Consider the following 24,216-nt stretch of genomic DNA (forward strand, 5'->3'; position numbering starts at 1 on the left):
GTATACACATGTGTATGCACATTGAGTAAATGTATGTATCTAGACAGATAAAGACAAGTTTTATGTGTGTCTCACTGCATATGATAGCATGCAGCCTGCCCAGTCTGTAGCCTCCTCTGTTTATAGAGGTGTGTGTAAGATGGGAGAAATACACAGTAACATAAAATGTGTGAGGCCAACAAGTCCTTGAGGAGTTAAATATAATTTTATTTTATTTTTTTTATAGACCAAGCAAACCAATATCAAACAAGAAGCAGCTTAAAAACAAACCCAGCAAGGTGCACAGTGACCCCAGCACAGCCCAGTACATCCTGGCAAGGGGTAATGTTGTGGGGCTATGCCTCTGATTAAGTCAGATCTTTCCATAACATTTACTTTGCTTTCTTTAACGGTTCTTCCATTCCTGTCCCTGCTCCTCACTGCAAACAGCTTCAGTTCAGCCCCAGCCCCTGTGATGATATCAAGGAAGGTTTTTCTTTTTTTTATGGTCAAGCCAAAGCGAGGTCATTCTAATAATACCCAAGGTCACTGGTGGGAGCCACCGAGTCTCCCAGTCATTTTTCATTTGCTTGCAACAGTTAATGACAGTCACAGGGATGGAGCTGGGAGCTGACGGCCATGTGATGTCACCAGCACATGCTAGGGGATTATAAGGGCAGGTACAGGGCAGGGTTGTGGATTAAAAATAGTGAAGGAAAACAAAAATCACTATTAACTGCTTCACTTCAGCAGCTTGGTGGAACAAATAAATTATAGACAAAGGAGGGGGAAATAGTCCTTCTCTATCCCACCCCCCTCCAAATCAGTCCTCTAAAAATGCCAGGTCAACTGCTCAATTTTTCCCCCAATTCAGTGACTCAGCTGGAAAAGACATGCAAAGTGTGCCCATGTGAGAGGGGGCTCTGTGCACTGCACCATGGTCAGCCTGCAAAAGCAACTTGGCAATTACCCAGGGGCGGTTCCCTCCCCCCCATCCAAACCAAAGGCCTCAGCCCTCTCCTTCCACTGCCACCAGCAAAACCCACAGTGACACCAGTGGGGGTCAGTTCATTATTTAACGCCTCCTTTCTATCCCGGCTGCCCACTTGGAAAAAAGGGATGGGAAGCAGCCCTCCCGGTTCCATCAACTCCTCTGCAGTGCTCTCCGGCTGGGGGAGCCCCAGGGGCGGTGGGTATTGATTTAACCCCATGCACCAACTGCGAGGTTCACGCCACCCAGTGCCCCTCACATGGCCACACTTGCACCCAGGCCTGCCCCTCGCCACCCCAAGGGTCTTGGGCTTCATGTGTGGCCCATTGTTTTCACCACGGCCCCACACTCTAGAAAGCCACAGCTTTGCACCAGCCTGCAGGGACTGGGGAAAGTAGCTCCATAAATAGCCCAGATTCTAAGTTCCATTTTAACTGTAAATGGATAATTGGATCCTGCTCCAAAAGGTGCAGAGGTAAGCAGCTTTGAACCTGTAGGGTAACTAACAGTTTGGACAAAGAACTCTTTTTTACTGGGAACCAAACCAAAAGAATGATAAATTGCATATTAATTTCCACTCAGCCTCTCATATTGCACTATTTTGTCTTACTTGTCTCATCTTATTGCATTTATTTATGAAACATGACCTTCCTATAGCTTTTGTTTCCACATTTTTATTCTTTTCTGACATATCCACCGTACACTGACCATCAGTTTCCTTGTTTATTGTTGTCATCACGTATCTTTTAAACAATCCTGCTTGCCCTGATTTGGCAGAAGTCATGAATACCTGTTGAAAAATAATTCTCCAAAGAAAACTGGATATCAGGTTGAAATTTTTGTCCAATAAAATTTGTTTGCTTTGTTTTTTATCATTCAGTCTACGAAAGAAAAGAAAAATGTTAGTCCAGATTAAAACAATTAAGACAGGAAAAGAAAAAAAAAAAAAAGGAAAAAATAGTGACTGCCTGGCTGATATGAGCACTGAAACTGTGGGGTTGTTTCATAGCCTACAATCACTCCTGAAAGTCTCACTGTTGATGTCAATGGACTTTGGATCAACTCCTCTTTAGGGCAGGATGAATCAATGAGATGCAGTGATGAATCCAAAGAGATGTAATTGTCTAAAATACTCTGGGATGTTTAAAACCTGCACTTTCTGTTTTCCATGCCCGTTATCTTCTCTCAATGCTCACTCCTGCAAATAACTTTTCCTTCAAATGCTGTGTCTCTTTTGAATGAAAAGGGAGAAACAGATGCAGCTGGAGGCTGAATTTTTGAGCCAAATCATGCTGTTATAAACAGCCATGGCTGCAGTGAAGCCCTCTGAAGGATGCTGGGCTATGGCAGGATGATAGCTACTCTGATATGTGTTGTTAAGGATCTTCAGCTGTTACCCAGTCTTTACTTAAGCAGTTCTGTCAGAGTCAAAAGCCAAAAGCTGATTTCTCCTTTTTTTTTTTTTTTTTTTCTTGAGAAGATACAAATCCATGTTCGATTCCTTGGAAGAGAAGAAAGTGTTGCTTTCTTCCTATGTGCCTGTTTACCACAAGAGCAAATAATGTCCCCTTTGCAATTAGGCCTGACTTGATTTATCATGGTTAATAAGATTAGAGTGTCAGCCTCTCTGAAATTCAAATGCATGGGAAGAGTGGTACCGAGATGCTGGTGTCGTTCTTCTCCTTCTGTGATGGGCACAATGACACACCTACAAGCAGAGGGGATTTGTCCGGTGGGAGCAAGCAGATTATCTGTATCTAGTGAAACAAGGCGTGCATGGCAACCTTTGCCAAGGCTCAAAGCCAGAACCTACTCACTATAAAATAATTGTGTCACTACCTAACCAATGCACTCTTCATGTTTCATTTATCTTTTGACTGTAATTGAATGGTTGAAAAGCAAAAAATGTAGACAAATTCCAGCTGTATTGAGATCTGTTTCTTTCTCTTCTACCATGGCCCATCATTAGATAGTTTCCCTCTCTGTACAGAAGGTCAGAGAGTATAAATATAAATTGCATTTTGCATTACTTCTAGATGAGTGAAGCTGTCAAAGCAATAATATAAGCTTTCAGTCCCACATTCTACCACTTCTTTCCCATTTTTTGGCCAGGAGGTCATGTGCAAATTGAACGTGACAGCCCAGACGACATGTCCAACAGGCTTATATTGTTAGACTGTTCTGCCATGGCACTCATCACAACATTAAACCCACATCGGACTTAGAGCTCTTCAGTAGCTGCTAACAGTAGCTCATACTTCTTGCAAAAAAAAAGTTTGCTCCACATCAAGCTTACATAAAACCAACATTTTTTTTGGAGAATCTCACTGAAAATGTAGACAATGGGAAAAAATCTCACAGAAAACCCTAAAAGAGCCGGTTATACTAATGCAAACTTTTATTCATTTGAAAGATGAATATAGTGTGTGTATCCTCTTCATTCTTGTAAAATCTTGCTTTTTGATGAAATTTAGGTGGCCATTATTTTATCTTGTAATAAGCAGTAACTCAGTATTTAATGGATATTTTTGCTATTGACATTCATATGATGGGGGAAAATCCCCTAATTGTTCACTTCTTGTTTTATGCAAACAAAGTTTGCTTCATGTCAGTTAGACAAAATATGTGTATGCAAATTAATAGCATCAGTGATTTGGAAGTAAGTATCTATCTATAGCATGAACATCCATGGACAGTCTCCACTAGCAGCTATTTGGATAATGTAGTCTAAACCTATTTGTGAAAATAAATGTTTTAAAGTATTGTATTTTACTTGGAGAAAAGTTTGCCTATGGAACACCCAAAGGACTGCAGTTGTTGTCTTCAGGTGGAGGAGAATCAGGTGTCAAAATAGCTTTAGAAAGTGCTTTGTGCTGTGCACAATGTTGAAGAAAAGATAATGCTGAATGACAGTGAAACAAGATCGCTCTGGGGATGGAAAACTGGATTTCGAGACCTTCACCTTTAGGTATCTAAAAATGCAGCACAGGTTGTGAACAACTGAAAATTCTTAGCATCTGGCAGCAGTCTGGTGGCCTATGCTAAAGAGATGGCGGTATTAGTCCAAGTCCCGGCAGAAAGGAGTTCACGTTATACATGGCATTATCTGGCAAATCTTTGCGATAGTCTGAGCAGAGGGCCGGGAGCTGACTTGGCACAGAAGCCCATGCTTTCCCTCGTCACAGAAATGTTCTCCCTAGATAAGGGCTGAGGCATACACACGGATCAAGAAAAGTCCCTGCCACTCTTGCACTACTAGCTTTCCATGAATTAACAAAGAACTCCATTTTCAAGGACTATCAGGCCTTTGTCTTTTTTATTTTTTTTTTCCCCTAGAAGGACTAAACTTAGAGTGAAGAGTTTGAGTCCCATCTGGTACAAATCGGTAGGGGCTTTGCAGGCTTCAGTAGACCTACACTGATTTACACCAGATGATGCTATTAGAGGACTGAACTATCCAACAATAATTATAAAAATGTCTTTGATTATGCATGTGCAACAACTATTTATGTTTACATTGCAGAGATTTGCATGTAGCACAGTGGGGAGTATTTTATCTCTTCAAAACATTGCACCAGCATAAATAATCCTCCGACATTCAAATGAGCAAAGAAATACCCGCTTTTTACCACAAGATGGACCATAAAGGTTTTTCTTCATGCATCTTTTCCAAACAGATTTGTCAATAATCCTCAAATGCAAAGTTCATGCTAAAGAAAGAAACATGGAAAAACAAAAAAAAAGAAAAAAAAAAGAAAGAAGAAGAAGAAAGAAATGTTCTTTTCCAGGTGGCTACATTATAGACTGCTCTGAACTGCAAGAGTCTAGATGTGAGCCAGATAATCCTACACTTAAGAGAGAAGAGGATGGGGAACCAGGGAAAAGTAGGGCATAAAAAGTGCCACACAAAAGCCATTACCGTACCTCATTTGAGAGTGTGCTCAAAGCATTCAGTCAAGGAATAGGAAACTGTTGAAATCCAGAGTGAATTCTTGAATCAATTGGACACAAACCTATCAAAAGCAAAGATGGAGATAACCATGTGAAAACTGGGAGACGTTCTGTGGAAGTACCAGCCTGGAACAGCACAACAGGAGTTACCACTGGGGGAATTACGCTGGCATTTAAGCTTTCAAAATAGCAATTGCTTAAAATATGCAGTAATATCTTGTACCTTTGACTCACAGGAGGAAAAGGAGATGAAAGCACAGGTAATGGTCCTTTGATGTTGGAACTACATAACGTAGGTCTCCCGCTTCGGCTTTTGCAGTGTGGTGTTTTGTTTTGTTTTGTTTTCTGATTTTTTCTATTTGCTAATTTTGCTTTGGAGATTCCTCAAAGTCATTACATTTCTCAAATCAAGGCATGTTGCCCTACTCCAAATATAGCTTTCCTCTTGAGACCAAGGGAGAAAAAGGTTGCTGGAGTTTGAAGCATGCTGCCCAGCGGAGCAGCAGGTGTGCAGCCTCCTTTCCTCTGCTCACCCTCGCTTCCAGAGGCCCCAGATGCTGGTTGCCATCACACAAGTCTGGTATGACCACATGGATATGACTGCAAGGACAGTTCATCCCAGAATGCATCCTTAGTTGAACTCACCACAGCTCCCACTCAGAGAGCCCCGGGAAGTCACTGGGCGGCCTCTGCATTGTTTCCATGCCCAAAAGGTCCTGCTGCCTCCACATGCAGTCTCCTCTTTGGCCAAAGGTGTTGAGGCTCTACCAGGAATTGAAACACCAGGGTGAAGCTGAGACTTGACAGTTCTGTGGCCTCAGCTCTTTCTTCTGCTGATATTTGGAAGAAACAACAGACTAACAAACAAACAAAACAAAACAAGCAAACAAAACAAAAACAAACAAACAAAAAAAAAAAGACACGTGAATTTATCTATCCAAGAGTAGATTTTGCCCCATGTGGGAAACCACACAGCATCACATTCATCCGAGCGATATGGCAAGGACTTGGTCTGTGGTCCTGCAATAAAACACTTTGCCTCAGTTTCCCTATAGAATGAGGTTATGATAGTGTGAACATGCCTCTTGGGAGCACTCTGAGCAGTAATTATTAATAATAATTTTTTATCTCTTCAGAGATTAAATATGTCATATAAATGGTCAGAGTTATTAAACTGAATTTAATTGGATATCTTCGAACAAGTGAAGGAGGTAGTGGACCTGACCCTGGCCTGAGGAGGCCCTTTTGTGAGACAGAACAACGCAAGAGCAGGACGGGGGAAGGAAAGCCAGTGCACCTGATCCTAATGGGAGCCTGAGGTGGTAAGGTCAGGTAAGGTAAGTCAGGTAAGGTGGTTACTCAGGCTCAGTAAGAGACAGAAACCTGAGTGTAATTTCTGAAGTAAATAGGGTGAAAGTGGGTTTCTCTAGAGATGCTGTCTGCTCAAACTGATGGTAGAAGAGAAGGAATCAGGCCCATTTCTTGCAGAGGAGTTTAACAAGGGGAGCACGGCTCAGCTGGGAGCATGTGAGCACCAGTCAGATGGGACTACTCCACATTTTTGTATCTTTGTGGATTTGTTTTTCTCTAAAAGCAGATCTCTATTTTTATGCCTGTTTGGGGAAAAAATAAGCTACTCTCTTTAAAACCCAGACTCTAATCCTGGCAAACTAGCCAAACCTCCAGGCACTCTGCTCACAAGAATTTAAGTACAAGAGGAATCTGTCACTTTATCACTGCAACATGGGGCCAAATTCTCAAAGATGTCCCTGCAATGAGACTCAGAAACCTGGTACTAAGCCATCAGGGGATTTGCATTCACAGTTTGGGTTTCCAATGTGACAATAGGAAGTTTAACTCCAAATGCTACCACACTTCACACGTGCATGAAAAAAAAGTCAGAAAAGCCTCTTTTCATTTTTTGGGACAAGCATGAGTAAACCAAAGTGACAACTGTACTCTTGCTTTGCATACAGGCTTCCTTTGATTATAATGAGAGCTTGGACACACAAAAGCTGTGTTTGTAGGAGCTCATCAGGAGAAGACAAAGTTTTTAAAACTTCTCTAGTTTTGAAATTAATGAATGTTGAGTACTGAGGCCACTCACTGAGTATTCATTTAATACTCCTGAAACTTAATTTGCTAATGACTGTAAAGCTATCTCCAGATCCTTAGAGGGGCCACGTCTTGGATGCAAAAGATGAATTGTTCTGACAGTCTAAGTCCAATTCTCTCATTCAGCATTGCAAGCAAAGGTACAGCCAGGTCACTACAGGCTTGCTGCACTTGGAGAGGTGACTGAGAGGCTCTGCGCTGTGCAAATGGACATTGGACACAATGGAACCAGGCACTTTCAGTGCAGTTGCAGGCTGATCTTCCTTAATGGCACCAGATACACAGTGTGCTTCTAAATCTGGTGTTTATTTTTCTCTTGGTTTTACTCTCCATCATCATTTAACCAGCTGGGTGAGCAACATTTCTCTTTCCAATTTTATTGCTAACAGGTTTTGCAATGGCTTCCTCTCTTCTGTAGTTTATGCATTTTAAATTGGTAGCTGCTTTATTATTTGCATCTAACACATCCCTCCCATGAACCACATTCACCATACAGTGCTTTTTCAAGCACCAGTGTCAGGGCTACTGTGGCAGTGGTTTTCATCTTTATTCTCTATCCACCAGAGAAGTTTGGGATGGTCCATGAGAGGCACTTGTACTATATAAATCGGATCATTTATTTAATCTATTTTCAAAGTTGTCACATTCATGCAGTCCCAAATGTGCACAATATATAATCATGCACTGGGTGATAGGCAGGAGTCTCCTTTGAATAAAGTGCATCCACCATAGTTTAACCTAAATTGTAGGGACAGTTCTTTGCCTTCTACCAATTCAATATGTTTGTGTGTATAGATACTTCATTAATTACTTGTATATTAATTTGTTATTTATATTTTCATGGTATGTAACAAAATAAAATGAAAAGTGTTGTAAATATATCAATCTATAGTCTTTTTTCTTTTCCTTTTTCTTCTCCTTCTGCCTTCCCCTTACTAATTGATTAATAAATTAATTCTTAGAGAGCCCATATACGATGCAGAGAAAATGTTTGTTCAAACCATTCATTTAGCTTTCCTGTTTGCTCTGTGAATACCTTCACAGCCGTTCACTTTTTTATTCTTACATCAGAATCTAGGTGTTTGACCAGATCCTTACATCAGGATCTAAGTTTTGACCAGAAAGTCTTACCTGGACTTGAGAACTCTTAAAGTTTAACTGAAGAACTAATGTAATTTATTTTTGGACATTTATGTTCTCCAGTGGAAGGAATATATGCACATATGAGATTCAATCCACTGCTCTGGCTGAGGCTGAAGTGCTAAGAAGTCTCAGAGTCTCCTCTGGCAGCAGTTCCTAAGGGCTGCGGATGGACAAGGAGACCACGACCCCATCTCTCTTCCAGGGACGGCTTCTGCGAGAGGGCAGTGCCTGAGGAGAGGGGAAACAGACAGGGCTCCTCAGCCAGAATGAACCAACCCTTGAACCAATTCAGAGTCACCATTTGCTTCCCAGGTTATCTCCTCTAACATGATTTTATATCATCCTTATTGGAGCCTTTTTGTTTTGTTTTTTTTTTCCCCTTTAGAGAAAGCTGAAGAGCTGCAATCTTCAACATTATTTTCCACAGCTCTAAGATCAATAATAAACACACAACATCACTTTCTTACCCAAAAGTATTTAACTTTCTGACCAATTTCCTATCATCTCTGTTATAATAAGCTACCATTTTTATTGAGATATTTAAGTATTAATAAAATATTTCCTGAATAGAACAATGCCTGATATACAGGTGTGTGTGAGCAGGAATGACTGACATTTTCAGTTACTCTTCTTCATACTCATTACTTGGGCAACTCAAAGCACCAGCCCAAATTTTAATTACTGCATCAGGTCTCCCCTGAGCAAGTGCTGAGGAGAGGTGGTTGAAGAAATCAATTGCTGCACATATATATTCTTTTGCAGGCATTGTGGCAGCTGCTTTCTCACTGTTTTGCTTTGTCACCCACCTCAGGTTGTTGCTTTGGTGAAGCCCGATGTAAGGCCAGCTGAAAATAAGCACATCCACGCCACCGTTTGCGCCAGGGCTCGTGTTCTTGAAGGTGTTCAGGAGTCTACTGGTCGTGGTGTGGTGGGGTGGCTCACACCATCCATCTGAATGATACCACAGTGCCTGAAGCCAGGCTCACCTGGCTCTGCAGGACGCTCCTGAACAGGGAAACCAGGTGGTGCAAAGCCACTGTAGTGGATCCGGTGCCATCTGCCCTCCTGGCCATGAGCATGGAGTCTCTCGGATGAGCCAGCAAGTTCTGGCTGCCAGAGCAATCCCTCGGTGCTGCTGACAGCTTGTACAAGGGACAGGACTGTGTCCAGATGGCCCCAGCTTTTGAGGAACTGCACTGAGAGATCAAAACTGAGCTCACCCCTCCCATGGTGGCAGTGGGGGCTGAGAGCTCTTTCTGCCGCCCTGTTGCCCATATCCCACTCATATCGGCTGCTATGCCTGACAGTATTGCCACCAACCTCACCGCCCATTGCCCACACAGGCTGGCAGCTGCCCCCAGCTCCCCCCAACACGCACCGCCTGTCACCTTCCCTCCACCACCTCTCTGAGGTCCGCTCGGTCAGCTGCATGCTCCGTCCCCTCCTTGCTGAGTCCCCTTCCTCACTGCAGCCTCCCATCTGTCACCCATCCCAAAACCAAACGACAAATCACTTGCCTCAGCCTCTTGTGCCTTTCTTCCAGACATCCTTTGCACTCCTTTTTTTTCTTCCATCCTACGGCAAGGTCAAACTTCTTAACTTCCCTTTCCAGATGCCCATATGCTTTCTTTTTTTTTTTTTTTTTCCTCCCTATGTCATTCTTCCCGATTATATCTCAGTCTCTTTTTCACCAGTGATGCCAGCTTGGATCATCTGTCTAGGCACATCTACAACTACCTTTTTCCCTCCTGCCCCATTATCCCTGCTCTGTAACACTGCTGCAGTCAATAGGTGCCCAATGGTTCCTCTTTTTTATCCTGTAGGAAATGTCCCTGAACTGAGAACTTTAAAAAATAGCCAAGATTTTAACAGGTGGGTTGAATGTAGCAGCCAATCTATCTCATAAATTGCCTTTTAATTTGAAATGGGGACCAAATGTAAAGTATGCAACAGCTGTGTAGGATGAAGGTGATGTAACCCTTCCTTCACCATTTGAAATTTATCCTGCAGAGGTGTTTGGCTTCAAGGAGCACTTGCTGGATGTGGATGGACACTTTATAACAAGGCATTTGTTGTCACACAAAAAAAACACACAAGCAAACAACAACAACAATAAAATAGCTTTTTTGTTTACTAAGATTTGGTTTTACTGGGGATAGATTTCCTGGTAGGACTAAGGAGATTGGATCGCTCTTCCCTCACTAGCAAACAAAACACAGTTTCCCAAGAGAAGAAATAGAAACCTATGTAGACCCCCATCTCTATAAAGATACTATTCAGGTTCATTTGTGAAGAATACCCTCTCTGTGCTGCAAAAACAGCTCTTCTCACTAATTAATCTCTTTGCTCCAGAAAATATAAATGTTTCTTTCTGACTTCTTTTGTCAGCCCCAGGCACAGCACAAGCACTTGCTTATCATCTCCCTCCATTTCTCACCAGTCTCCTTGTCACCAGTAACCACTGATGATCGCGTGTCAGGAAACACCCTGACCCTTATCCTGAAGTTTCAAATAGGCCAGTTCTTCTTTAGTTTTTATTCTCACTGTCGTATGTCGGAGGTATGGAGCTCTGGGTGCTCGTCAGCGTAGTTTGCTGTGCTGCCCATCTTGCTTAGAGTAGTGTCTTGTTGATTGGATTACATCTGAATAGCGCTTTAGCTGCCTTAATATCGGGAAGTTCACCAGAGCCCCTGTGATTGTTACCCCGTGTCTATCACTTAGAGAACACTGAGGCTCTATTTCTTCTTTGCTATGAAATAATGACTAACTGGAGCACTGAACTCTGATCAGCAAAAAACCCTTCAAACGTTTGCAAGTGTTCTGCCATTTGCCCCTCTGTGCTCACTGGAAATGTTACCACAGAGCTAGGGGAAAGGAGAAGTGGCCCCCAAGCAGCAGCCGGCTCCGTGGCTCTTCTCCGAAAGCTGGTCCCACAGCCAAGACCGTGATGTATGGAGAAGGGTCGTGGAGAACACTCTGAATTTGTTTCTGAATGCTGCAAGATGAGGCCACACCCCTTTTCCCAGGTGTGATTCCCAGAGAGGCAGCTACACCCCTCTTTGTATTCCTGTATGCACAGAGGTGTGCTCCTGGGAGAAGGAAGCATGTTTGGATCATGAGGATGTGAAAGAGGCAGGAGTCAGACAGGATGGTTTCTTACCAGGATTTAAGGGTCCAGAGCACCACAGAAACATCAGACTCAGTCAAACAACTTCTGAAGCAAGAAAACAAAAATGCTACAGATAAGAAAGACATAAGGAAATGTTAATACTTTAATAACTAAACCAACTCTCAGTCTATGTAGGCCAGCAGTCCCCAATCCACAGTCCTCTGACGTTTCCTGTAGCAAAGGAAAATTTTGAAAAAAGTTGAAATTGAGACTGGCAGGCAGCACAAAATAAAACATTGCTCATGGCATATGAGCTTGTGTGTAGGCATTGTGCCAGGCCAGTGACCCTTACAGGCAGAGGGCTCCTCTGCACCTGCCCCTTGCACTGAGTGCCGGCTTTCAGCCTTTGGCCAGAAGGGACCTGGTGGTCTGTGAGGAGCGGTAACACCAAGGGGCAGGTCTGTGGTCAGTGAGAAGAATGGCAGCAGAGAGAAAAGTGAAATGGATTGAAAATTGCTGCCTCATGGGAAGAAACTCCTTTGCCTCTTTGCTTTTAGCTCCATCACTAATTGGGGCCTGGACAGGAGAAAGCTAAAAATACACCCATGGAGCTCAAACACACAGTTTTAGTGACATAAAAACACACAGGCTGGAGTGGAATTGAAATTTTAATAGATGAAAAATTCAACTAGAAAATCTACTTTTACTCCTATTACTTTTAAATGCAATCAAGATGCCACAGTTCATAACGTGTCCTCCACACAGGGTGGCCATGCATGCTTCATACCTACCCTTCTTTCCTTTTGGGTGAAGCTGCTTCTTGTACATAAGTAGATCTTCATCTGGTGTAAACAGGACTTTTCAGAAAGTTACAGTAATATATACACCTTCAGGATCTGGCCATGAAGCCCTTTGCAAAGCATTCAAACCAATGCCTCACGGAAATCTGTTTTCTGAATGAATCCAGACTATTTCAGACTAGGATATTTTTTGATGCATGAAAATCTGGCCGAAGAGCCATCGGCAAAGGGAAATAATGAGAGGAACAAATTATCAAATTATCAAATTTGGGGCAGGTGCCCCTGGAGAGTCTGGGCTGTCCGTGAGCTCCCCTTTAAAGGCTTATTTTGTGCAGGGGAAAGCTCCCACCTCCCGCACTGCCAGTTCTGTCACACATTAATAGTCTCTTTCCATAGCAACACCTGACCCTTCCCTCCCCTTGCTGTGATTATACATACATATATACATATATATACATATATATATTCCCTGCCTAGGGAAAGGATGGACAGCTGACAATTTTCTGTGGCATCAGCACAATTTAATGAAAGGAAGACTTAACAAAACAGCAAGAGAGCTGGAATGCTTCTCCTAAAACAAGAAATATGGCGAGTCACAGGCTCCACAACTGTGTCAACAGCACAACAAGCTGTTATCAGTAGCTTCAGACTGGCTTCTGCTTCCAGAAGACGGTACTATGACAAGTACTGAATAAACATGGGTGACAGCACTTTGGAAATGGGCCATTGCCAGGGCAGCTGCAAGGGATGTGCAGAGAAGAGCTGCAGTCCGGTGAAAGGCGATCGCCCACTTGGAGGCAGCGGTCCTCTCACAGGCAATGTGGTAATGCAAGAGCCTGCAAGAGCCTGGCTGAAATCCTGGCTCTACTCCTACCATCGCTGGCCACTGCTCTTTGAATGAAAAGCCAGTATTTTGTGTTAGAAGCAGAAAAGTCTTTTGTGGTGTTGTTCAACCCATGGTATGTAAAAGAGGATGGGCAAAGCACAGCCTCCTGACACCTCTTGCAAGGAGGAAAGTGCAAATAAAAGCAAAAGGAGTTGCACCTAGGAGCAAAGTGGTACCTAGCAATGGAGTAGGTAGGAGCTGGAGGGGAATTCTAGAATACTCCAGAAAATACACCACGTTTAAAGGAAAATAGAAGTTTGCACAAATACAGAAGCGAGAATTAAACCTGTGCACAAAGCAGACCGATAACCAAAGGGAAAAATGTGCTCAGGTACACAAACACATCATAAAACCATCCAGAGCTGAGATGAAGCTGCTAATAGGAATCCCTCAAAACAAGGGATAACATCTCTTGATAAAGCAGCCAACACATGCGAGTGCCACACAGCACTGAGCCACAGACCTCTGTGGGTGATGGGTGATGCTGAGATGTCCTTGGGGTGAGGAGGACCAAGTCCTGCAGGCCTGGCCCAGCACACTCATGGGATGGGGAAGCAATTGGAGGAGGTGAATCCTACAGGACAAATTCGGGGTAAAAGCAGATCTCCTGATCAGATTAGCAGAGAAACAAAACAGACTTTTAGCACAGATAAAGCTGCAGAATTAAAGAACAATAGCTTGCATGGGAGATGTCATTGTATCTACGAAATCCAGCACAGGATGGATCCACAGCCTAGAGATAGGGGAACTTGCAGGTAAATTGAAGGCTGGCAATGACCCAAAACTGCTAAAGAGAGCACTGAAAAACATCAAGTGCATGCTACCGATACTCAGTGCTCTGATGTGAAGAAAAGGTATTACCCAGGGAAAAAAAAATCATTCCTTGGAGCCAATAGATTAGGTAGAGTGTTTGTTCCAGCTGTGAGGAGCAGGAGGCAGCTTATCAACATACCAAAATATCTCCGCATCTCTCATTAGAGCTGATGAAATTTATCTTTTATTTTTTTCCTTTTTTTCCCCCATCTCTGATGAAACAGATGTCCAATTCATTGCATCTGAAACATTTTGTTTCATCCCCGAAGATCTGCGCAGATCGCCCTGGGGCATGGCCCCGCTGAGGCTGCCCCACAGCTCCCAGCCCTGCAAGCACGGGGGTCTGGGGACTGTCAGGCAGGAAGAGTCCTGGGTTCACAGCCCCCCCAGCAAAGCCGACAGGCGTGGTTCAGGGGAGGCTGAAACAAAGGGGGGTTGAAATTCCCAATTTGTTAACCTTATGGACCCTCTGAGGCTGCTCGCAGCCATAAGAGTTGAAAAGGATGGGGAAGGGAGTGGAAAAAAAAAAAAAAAAAAGACAGTGCTTTCCTTCTTAATATTATTATCCCTGGGCCAGCGTGGGCTGGGGACCACTGGGGCAGAACAAAGAGTCAACGCAGACGTCAGTGTGCTCAGACGGAGGGTCCCGCTTGCTGAATGAACCAAAAACTTTTGACTTTTTAATCCCAACCTCAGTCAGAAGGTTATTAGACCAATGACCGCTGGGCCTAAACCAACAGCAAGCCCCTGAGTGACAATTTCTACCGATTATGCTAATAAAACCCAGGACTTCTTTGAAGCCGAAGCATGTTTCTGCTCTCGCCATCCACAAGCCATCCCTGAGAACCACATGTGATGCTTCCCTAGTGTGGTTCCTCTGGCATTCTTGTGCATCTCTGATGAAATATGGTCTCACTAAAGGCACGGGCAAATTATGTTCAGCTGTGGTGGCAGCAAGGCAAAAACGCTCACGTGTATGTGTAAGAAAATCCTACTTCCAAGTCAAAGTGAAGAAACTCCCAGGGAAAGGCAACTTCTTTAAATAAACCTGAGCGGGGGAAGCCAAAAGGGAACCATTAGCAACAATGTTTGATGTAGTAAAACTCCCAGTGCAGGGTTGTATCCTTCCTCAGTGTTTGCACCGAGTTCTGAACCTTGAGGCTGGATTGAGGGTAAGTCCCTAGAAAGATATCCAAGGCTGATGTGAGAGACTGAAGCAATAACAAACTCCACCAGTTCTTTAAAATAACAGTTCAAAATATATAATGCACCTTTAAAATGCTGTTGATTGTAACATTTTAAAAAATGGATGCTAGAAACCCAAGAGATCAAGTTATGGTCCCTACATCTCCCTGTGGTTCTGGTCCAGCATCGCTGTCTCACAACCTGCTCAGTCTGCACTGGCCAGGTAGTTTTATATTATTTCTTTGCTCCAAGGTGTGAATCAGGAACTGGGGGCATAAATCAGGAGGAGAGATTCCCAAATAATCCCCCTGAAAGGCAAAGTTCTTTTTAGTTTTCATTCCCTCTTAGTTTTTATTCCCTCTTGGAGAAGATTTCTTTACGGGGAAGAATATGTCCAGATTTATAGTTGGGTAAGCGAGAGTAAAACCGGAGTTCTCACTGGGGTAAAACAAGTGTGGGACACTGGAGTTACCTTCAGATCAGCCAAATGGACAAAGATTTAATCAGAAAAAGCAACTTGAATTTTACACTCCGTTTCCAATTCCACCTATTATGAAGAATCTGCTCAGAGGGACAGACAGACAGCCTCCGAGGGATGCTGTGCCGGGCTGCTGAGCCCTGTACCGATGGCAAAAACTCCCAAAACTCGGGACCATGCTGTCAGGGCCGCCGTCCAGGGAGAGAAAAGCCTGAGGAAGGTGGAAGAAGCTTGCCAGAGGTTGGGGGTCTCCGACGGACCCCCTCCATGCCCCTCCATGCAGCAGGAACCCCCCGGGCTCAGCAGGGGGAACACCAGGAGGGGATCCGCAGAGAGCTCGGGGGCGGCCACGGGCGAGCCCCCATCCCGCAGGGCGACCCCCTCGGAGCTGCGCCACAGCCTGAGAGCGCAATTAGCGTTATCGTGATGAATTTATAGGCTGCGAGTCCTTGCTGTGCCTTTCAGGAGTCGCAGGGCACTCTGTCCCCATCTGTTCTTTTATGATTATTACCTCCCCCCCCCCATTTTATTTTTTTTTTTATTTAATAGTAATCGTTGACCTAATACATATGACTGGGGGAAAGGGGGAAGATGCAGCTCCTCCAACGTCAATCAAAACTCTTCCTCGAACCCTTCCCACACGAACACTTTCTTTCTCCCAGCGGTACTGGCAAGATGTTCTTAGCCAAATACATGATTCTATTAATGAGCACTTATATTTGCTAAGGAATGCAAATTCTTTCTCTCCGTGTATTATTAGCTGTATCAGAATGTTTGTCCTTTCAGTCCTCTTTGAAGTTGAAGGAGGAAAGGCTGTTATGTGGCACTGAGAAGAAAAAAAAGAAAAAAAAAAAAGAGAGAGAGAGAGAGAGGGAAAAAACACTTCTAACTCCTCGGGGTTTTTATTTGTTCTCTTGCCAAAAACGCCAAAGGTAGCAAAAGTTACAGAAATTATTTAAAATGTGTGGTTTTTTTCCTCTAAATTAGATAGATTTTTTCCAACTGATCGTCCCCTTTTAATAATAATGGGATCTAATGAACAGCCTGCTTTGAATTGACTTTACAAAATCATCTCTCTGATGCTCTGGAGGACCCGTTTCGAGTCGGAAGGAAACAAACCCGGCCGCCTCCCCCGACGCTCCCCAGCCTCGCCCGGAGCCAGGGCCGCGCTGCGCGGATGCGGAGCGGGTTGCGCGGGTGCGGAGCGGTTTCTGCAGCGCTCCGCGGGGCCGCCGCGGCTCGGCTGAAGTTTTTCTTCCAGATAAGAGGGGGAAAAAAAAAATAAAAAGGGGGCCGCTGCGGTGGCTAAACTTTTGTCATGTATCACTTTTCCTCTTGAAAGGTGTTATAACAGCAATTCAATTACAGTAAATAGTGTACATCATCTTCACAGCTGGAAAATTCTGTAACTAACTGTGACCAAACGTTGTAAAGGAATATAGCTTAACCGGTATTACTTTTTTTGTTGCTGACCACAGGTTAATTAATTTCAAGGAGCTTAGTATATCTAAACAGAAACACACTGAGATGCTGGCAAGAAATCATAAAATATAAAACGCGGAATTAGGGAGATCATGGGAAATCTCCGCAGTAGCTTTCGGTGTCTGGGAATAACCGCGGCGGCACCCCCAACCCCCTCGACCAGGCACTCGGGCCCTGCTCCCCTAAAAGCAAGGGGATGCGGCGACCCCCTGCAGGCACCCCAAAAGCATCCACGAACGGCCGGGTGCCCATGCGTGGGTGCGCATCCCTCGGGGCGGCGCAGATGCCAGGCGGTGCGTGTCAGCACCGCACGCTCCCAATCCAGCCGTGCCCGGAGCAGTGTCTGTGTGCCTGTCCGTGTGTCTGTGTGTCTGTCTGTGTCAGGCCGTCAGTATAGGTTTTCACCGGGCATCTACTTTCAAGCCCAGCGCGAAGCTTGCGCGCGGAGGTGAAGCGTTTCACGTCGGGGCGAAGAGGTGAGGTCCGAAAGAAACCCTAAATCACCCCCCGTGAAAAAAAACGAGCGAAACCCCCCATAAAGCGAGCGCAGCTCTCATTTCAATTAATGTAATATTAGCTGCCCGACTCCTGTTGCAAAGGGAAAGATTTAAGGAGGATTTAATTTACTCGCGGCTATATGAAAAAGGCGTTATGTGCCGTAGGAGGTGTTTGCGGTTCGACACATGGAAGCGATGTTGTTTCCACCTCGCCGTGTGGCAGCCGGAGGAGATCCCTGCCCCAGCCCCCCCGGTGGTATCGGGAGGGGTGCAGGATCCGGCCCGGGGAGTCACGGCCAGCAGGCATAGCCGGCCGGGGCCTGATCCTGCTGCGGGAGCTGAGCCCGTCCTGCGTGGCTGGGGGAGGTTGAGTGATGGTAGGAAGGTCTGAGGCGGCAGCCCGGCTTGGGGTGTAAGATAATGTAAATACACACCCAAAAACAGAGACAGAGAGGCAGAGACCTGGCCGCGAACCAGGTGGATTTCACTGGGTAAGGGAGGCAGGATCGGGCCCTCTTGCCCGCTCCTGACACGGGTTAGAGAAGCTTTCGCCAAACGGACTAGAGTCACCAGAAAGGTTCCCATTAATTTCCACGCTTAGCAGGGAGCTGTTGGCCACGTTTCCAAAAAATAAAATAATAATAACAACAATAATAAAAAGAACTCGAGCTGTGAAAACTTTGTTAAACAAAAACCTCAAAACCTCTCTCACCAGTGAAGGACCGTTCTGTTTGCTTTAAAAAGAAAGCAACCACCGGTCGCCACCTCCAAACTGCAATCCTCAGCCCCAGAACAAAGGTCCGAGCACCTACGTTTTGCAGTTGTCAGGACAATCTTGTCCAGCTCTGAGGTGAAAGGAATACAAAATCTCTGCCTCCTCTCCCTCAGCCCCAGCAAAAACCCGCAGGAGAGGGCACCGACCCGGAGCCCCCCGCCCTGCCCGCAAGACAGCTGTTTAATATTTCATTTTTTCCCTCTTCCCAATGAAAACTTTGAGAGTTGAGCTCCTGCCCCGCGTCCTTGCCCAGAAAAACAACGATTCCCTCCTGGGCTGTTCGTCTGGGGATAGTCCGTTCCCGTCCCCGTCCCCGTCCCCGTCCCCCCCCCGTCCCCCCCGGAGCGCCTGGTGGCTGGGACGGAAAGCGAGGAGCGAGCACAGCCCTGCTGCTCTCCCTGGCACCTCGACCGCTTCCAGCTGCCACCAATTTTTGTACTTTTCCCCGCACCGACTGCACTTTGTTAAGCTTTAAGCGGAAATTCGGCACTCGAATTGTTGTACTCGTGCAATAATACTAATTTTTTTCTCCAAATAGGAAAATAGTTCTTAAACTTATTTCTTTTCCCTCTCACCTGTCGTCGAATGCATTTAATTTGCCTTCATTCTAACTCTCGTTTTCCCAGACTTTCTGTGTTTATTCCCCTATTTCCAACACTGCACCCGAAATCCTGGATTGCAAGCACATCGCCATCCAGATACGAGCAAAAGATCACAAACGCATGAACCCCCCTAATTCTGGCTTATCTTTTATTACTTTCTTTAGGAGAAAAAAATCCCACATCAGAAGATGCTTCTGGTCATCCTTTAAACCAACCCATCACTGATTGTTCGATTTATTTTATTTTAAATTCTTTAGCCTTGTTTATTATCTTCAGGAAATTGCTTCCCCTACCGCGTAGGTTCATTTTCGTGCCTTCGCCCAGAAATATTCCCAGCAGAGGAAAATGCACATCAAACGCATCTCAAAAGTTTTTCTTCACACCGTTAAGTTCGTCTATAATTTTATTTATTAAAATTATCATCTTTCATTTAGAAAAGGTGGGGTCCACGCAAAACGTGGAGTTATTTGTAAATTATCTGATCACTTCAGATGGCAAGAAAAAATTGAATGTTTTGTGCATTATTGAGATGTCATTTGCCGCTGTCAAATTCGGAAGGGGGGGAGAATGGGAAACTTTGCTTTTTAAAATATTGGTTTTCTTATCGTACGTACAGCAGTGCAACCCCCTTCATTTGGGGCGTTTTGCAGAGATTATTTTCTGCTTTTCAGTTTGTCAGGGCAGATATTTTTTTATTTCGAAAGGCATTGCGAAACTCCGGTTACTCCAAACACTTTTTCATCCCTTATAAGCGAAGAAAAATTTATATACAAATTCCTCCTTCTTTTTTAATATTTGCTTTTCTCTCCTAGAGCAAGAAATGCCTGCAGCAAACCTCCACGGGCACATTTTCGCAGCTCCCCTGTGCTCCCCTCACCTGAGGAAGCCCACCCGGCGCCAGGGAAGGTTTGCACGATTAAACAAACAAAAACCCAGCCGGGATGCGAGACACGGGGCAGGTTTTTTTTGTATCGCTCCAGATTTGGGCTTTGCACAGCACCTAGGAGCAAACCGCAGAGGGGGGACCCCTCCCCTGCTCCGAGGTCCCTCGGGGCTCTCCTCGCAGCTAATTAGGAGGGAGCACCCCGGCAAGTTCCCGTTTCCAACCCCACCTCGTTGCTTTCGGGAAGTTTCCCGCTTCGTTTCCTTTCGAAACCACAATAATTAGACCTGAGCTGAGTTAACTCCTCTTCCTCCTGGTCAACAAATCAATAGCAATTAATTTGAAATAGCTGAGATGATAAAACACTTCCTATTGCACCTGACCTTTCCCAAAGAGTTGTAAAGTGGGATAGACCGAATCTGTGTTTTAACACAGCTCCCGTTTGTTTAATCCGTCTTTTGCTGTTTCTCGGCTCCTAGGAGGAGACTTTTTATTTTCTCTTTCCGTCTGTTATTCCGACTTTTTTTTTTAGACTTTAAACAAAAATCCTTAGAACGATTAGATTATTTAAATAAAACACTAATGATATGAGATCTTTGTAGTAAAAATCATCTCTTTGCAATAAAGTTTAAGTTAAAAAACGCAATATATTTCATGTAAGCGCATATGATAGATTTTTTACAGTATCAGACATGAATTTACATGTAGCCGGTATTATTTCAGTTATGCATAGGGTTTCTGAGGACATGAATTGATCTAAAATTGAAATTGTAGAGGAGAAGAAGGTGATGGGGTGGGAGGACTGTAAAGGGAAGAGATCAGAAACGTTTAGGTGTGGAATATTAATTATAAAACACAGAACTCTTCACTTTTCTTTGCTTGATAAAAAAGCCTCGTCTTCCCCCTCTCCCCCTCTTGCTCCTTCTCTCTCTCTTTTATTGGAAAGAGGATCCTAAATTCCTTTTGACTGATAGGAAGTTACAAGACAAGATGCTATTTTCTCTTTCTTTTCTGACAACTCTGTCATCCCAGGGATCATAGTCATGTCAGAGTGTCTGTCTGGGAGAAAAAAAAAAAATCACTGAAGCCTGTGGCCATCTTTGCATCAAAATTTTCCAGACCTCTATTTTTGATTGTGATCCCGCTGATCTGAGTTTGAAATGCGAACGCAGCAAAGCCCCTAAGCCTTCAATCGTGTGAAATTTTCAAAAGATCTCTAGAAGCAATCTCAGGCTGTCTGACCCCTGACAGGCGGAGATCTCTTTATACCTCTCTCTGCCAGCACTTCATTTGTTGGAATATCTTTCAGATTTGCACCTCCAGATGACAACCTGAGTGTTTATTATGTGTATGAATCTGAAATCTTCACTGCAGTACAAAGGAGACGTCTTAAACATCATATTTAATTTCAGATCACAATTACCTGCTCCTCTTTTGCTTCTAATTATCTATTCTTCCTTCCTTTCCGTGGCATGTTGATATTTTGTTGATTCTCCCTTTTAATCAGCCTTTCTTTCTTTTTCTTTCTTTCTTTTTAATCGTATTAGTTTAGTCCACGGGGGAATTAAACATGTCACGGTGGACACACATCATGCCTATGTGGAGAGAGAAAATTCGAGCGAGGAGCGTGTGTTCCCTATGGCTGTCTGGATACATGTATGTGCTCTGGAGAAATAATAACTATTCCTGCCATTATAATCCAGGTTGTTAGTATGCTTCATCTCCCATTAATCTTTATACATCAATTTAAATTGGCAGCAGTGTTTATGTTTTGTCCCGTGACGTAGCAGCAATGTCACTTGGTAGCAACCAAAGCAGCCGAAGCCCTTTAGCGTCCTCCCTTTAAGAAAGCAAAAGGGGGAAAAAAGGGGGGGGGAGAATTAAAAAAAAAAAAAAAAATCGCTTCTAACTTTTTTCTCTTTTCTTTAAGGGTCCTTACATGTCTCCTTCGTGCCTTCCCGTTCACCTGTTTAGAAGAAACCCCTTTTCCCCAGACTCTTTGGAGAGCTGGCTATGCCTGTCGTGGTCATTTTAGTTTATTTTGTTGGCGTTGAGATCTCAGGTGAAATAGCCTCTGGTTAATGGCATGGGAGGTGTCCTTCCCACTGCCTGGCTCACTGGCACAGCCCTGCCGGGGCAGCATCCCGCCTTGCTTCGCATCCTCTAACGGGGGAATGGAGCCCGCCGGGCTGTTGTGGACCCGAGGTCTACCTCCCCTTCCTGCCAAGGTGCTCGGGAGCCGAGTGTAATTTTTTTGTACAGGGATTTCCCATAATTTGCCCTTACCCCTATGTTATAGATCCGTGGTGTTGCTATGATTAACTTATTAAAATAACGCGTCATTAGTTTAAATTGCCCCGAAAACGCCTGCCTATGTGTTCAGATGTTTCTGTATTTATCCATTTTTTCCCATAAAACTTGTATTAAAACAAAATGTTACTTTTCTTTCTCTCAGGAGCTGTATATAGAGACCCTCCCTTTTTGAAATAGACCGCAGGGACTGTCATTAGATCAGATGGCAAGCCTTTATAGAAAGTGTTTTGCATAATTACATACCAAAGCCAGAATAGTCACCCTCACATTTTATGGGTCACAAACCATCAACAATTGGCACATTATTGTCCAAGAAACCCCAGTCCATTCACTGATAGAGAAAACTAGACTGCCTAATCTAGAACTGAAGAAGATTGAAATTTCTTCTAACAAGAACCCAGAGAAGATTATTTTCAAACTGACAACGTGTTTACATATAGTTATAAAGTTCAGAGGACCGGTGGGGAGAGAGAAAGGGTATAAACCACTAAACATGATTAAGAATCGCACAGTGGCCTAATATAGATGGTTCATCAAAAAGGAACAGACTGAAAGCTCCCCCCCCCCTCCTCCACAGCCCCTCTCCTTTTCAGATCTGTTCCCTTTTCTACCGTTGTGATTCAGTAATTAAGATATTCTTATTTGGACAGACAGCTCCTCTGGTAACTGAATAATATTAGTTCCCTTTGATGTCAAACTTTTGACAGTTATCACACTAGCATTGGGCAATTTAGCACAAATGCCCTCTTTTTTTTTTTTTTTTTTTTTTTAAGGGGGAAAAAAAGTCTTTGAAGAAAAGTAATAAGTGTGATCGCTATCAGCAAATGATGTAAATCTCAGTGGACAGGCATCCCTGGGTATAAATTACATTTTGTTGTATATAATGAAGCGAGTTTTGTTTTTACCTCATTCGCTTATCATTGTCCAAAATTAAGGCAATAATCCCACTTCCTTCACACCAATTCACCACAGTCCCTCTCCCCCCTGATTATTTTCTTTTCTTTCACGGGAAAATTGGACGGCTCGCCGAGCCCTCCCCCCCCGCCCTGCTTCCCACCCACCCACCCGGCGCAGCGCAGAGCCACCGGCGCTGCGGTGCGGGGGAGCGGGAGGCAGCTGCGGGCGGCGCGGGGCTGCGGCTCCCTCCGGCTGCGCTGCTTCACCTGAGCCCGCCTCGCCCGGGAGCCCCTCCTTTTGCCATGTCTCCCCCCCCCAAAAAAAAAAAAAAATAGCAGGACATATAGTCCTGCTGCTGTGCCGCTTGGCAGCGCCGGAGTGCCATAGTAATAATAATAATAATAATAATAATAATAATAATAATAATAATAATAATAATAATAATAATAATAATAATAATAATAATAATAATAATAATAATAATATGGTAAGGGAGAGGAGAAAGGTTCCTTGTAGCTGGGAATGGGAGAGTTGGAGCCTGGGGGGAGTGGGGCAGGGAGGATTTTAAACCTTGCCATGCCCAGCTCCTGACACTTAGGGAGAGCTCTGCTGGGGGCTTTCTGCTTCTTTCCATCACCCCCTCCGGGTGATTTCGGCTGCAGCTTTAGGAGCGACCCCCCTGCTCCCCCCCCCTCCCCCAGCCCCGACTCCTACGGAGCGAGGTGCTGCCACGGCAGCGGGTGGTGGCGGGGTGGGGGGGACTTGTTTATTCTGCTTTTTCATCACAACTTTGGTCGGGGAGGGGAGGGGGCGGGGGGAAAGTGAGGCAGCTCTCGCCAGGTTTGCCTTATCGCGAGATCTGGGCAATTAAAATAAAATAAAATGAAATGAAATCAAGCCACGCTTCGGCTCCTGGTGGAGTTGGATTGGGGGGGGCATGGCAACCCTCCCCTCCCACCCCAAACTGCAATGCCCTCGCTAAGCGCATGATCTCCGCGACAGCTCGGGGGGAGCGGTGCGTCCCGTGTGCCCCCCCAGTGCCACCCCCCTCATTCTTCCGCTCCTGCGAGCAGCACCGCCAGAGTAAGGTGCCCGCCCCGAGGGCTCAGCACCGACCCCCAGAACCTCCCCAGCCCCGATTTGGGATGGGGGGGGGGGGGGGGAAGGAAGAGAGGCACAACCCGTGTGCGCCTCCCGGTGCGTAAATCCCGCGGCCGTACTGCCCGGCGGCCCCGGCCAGCCCTCCCTTCGCTTCCCTCCCAGCCTAATTAGCAGCCGTGGGGAGAGCCCTGATTAATTTAAATGCTTTTTGTAACA

General features: G+C 44.8%; 1 long non-coding RNA gene across 4 annotated transcripts; it reads right to left on the reverse strand.

Moving 5' to 3' along the window:
- Positions 1-83: 83 nt before the first annotated feature.
- LOC137863069 (uncharacterized) lies at positions 84-23,032 on the reverse strand. 4 transcript variants are annotated; one of them, XR_011100673.1, is made up of 5 exons: positions 9,697-18,511; positions 8,986-9,375; positions 5,567-8,407; positions 4,895-4,983; positions 89-1,851 (listed from the first exon to the last, which is right to left on the reverse strand). It is a non-coding gene; the product is annotated as an uncharacterized lncRNA (long non-coding RNA). The 4 variants fall into 4 exon arrangements; XR_011100671.1 differs by having other exon boundaries at positions 84-4,983; XR_011100672.1 differs by having other exon boundaries at positions 87-1,851; positions 4,895-8,407; positions 9,697-23,032.
- Positions 23,033-24,216: the final 1,184 nt, after the last annotated feature.

The sequence above is a fragment of the Anas acuta genome, chromosome 12, assembly GCF_963932015.1.
Source record: "Anas acuta chromosome 12, bAnaAcu1.1, whole genome shotgun sequence".
NCBI classification, from domain to species: Eukaryota; Metazoa; Chordata; class Aves; order Anseriformes; family Anatidae; genus Anas; species Anas acuta.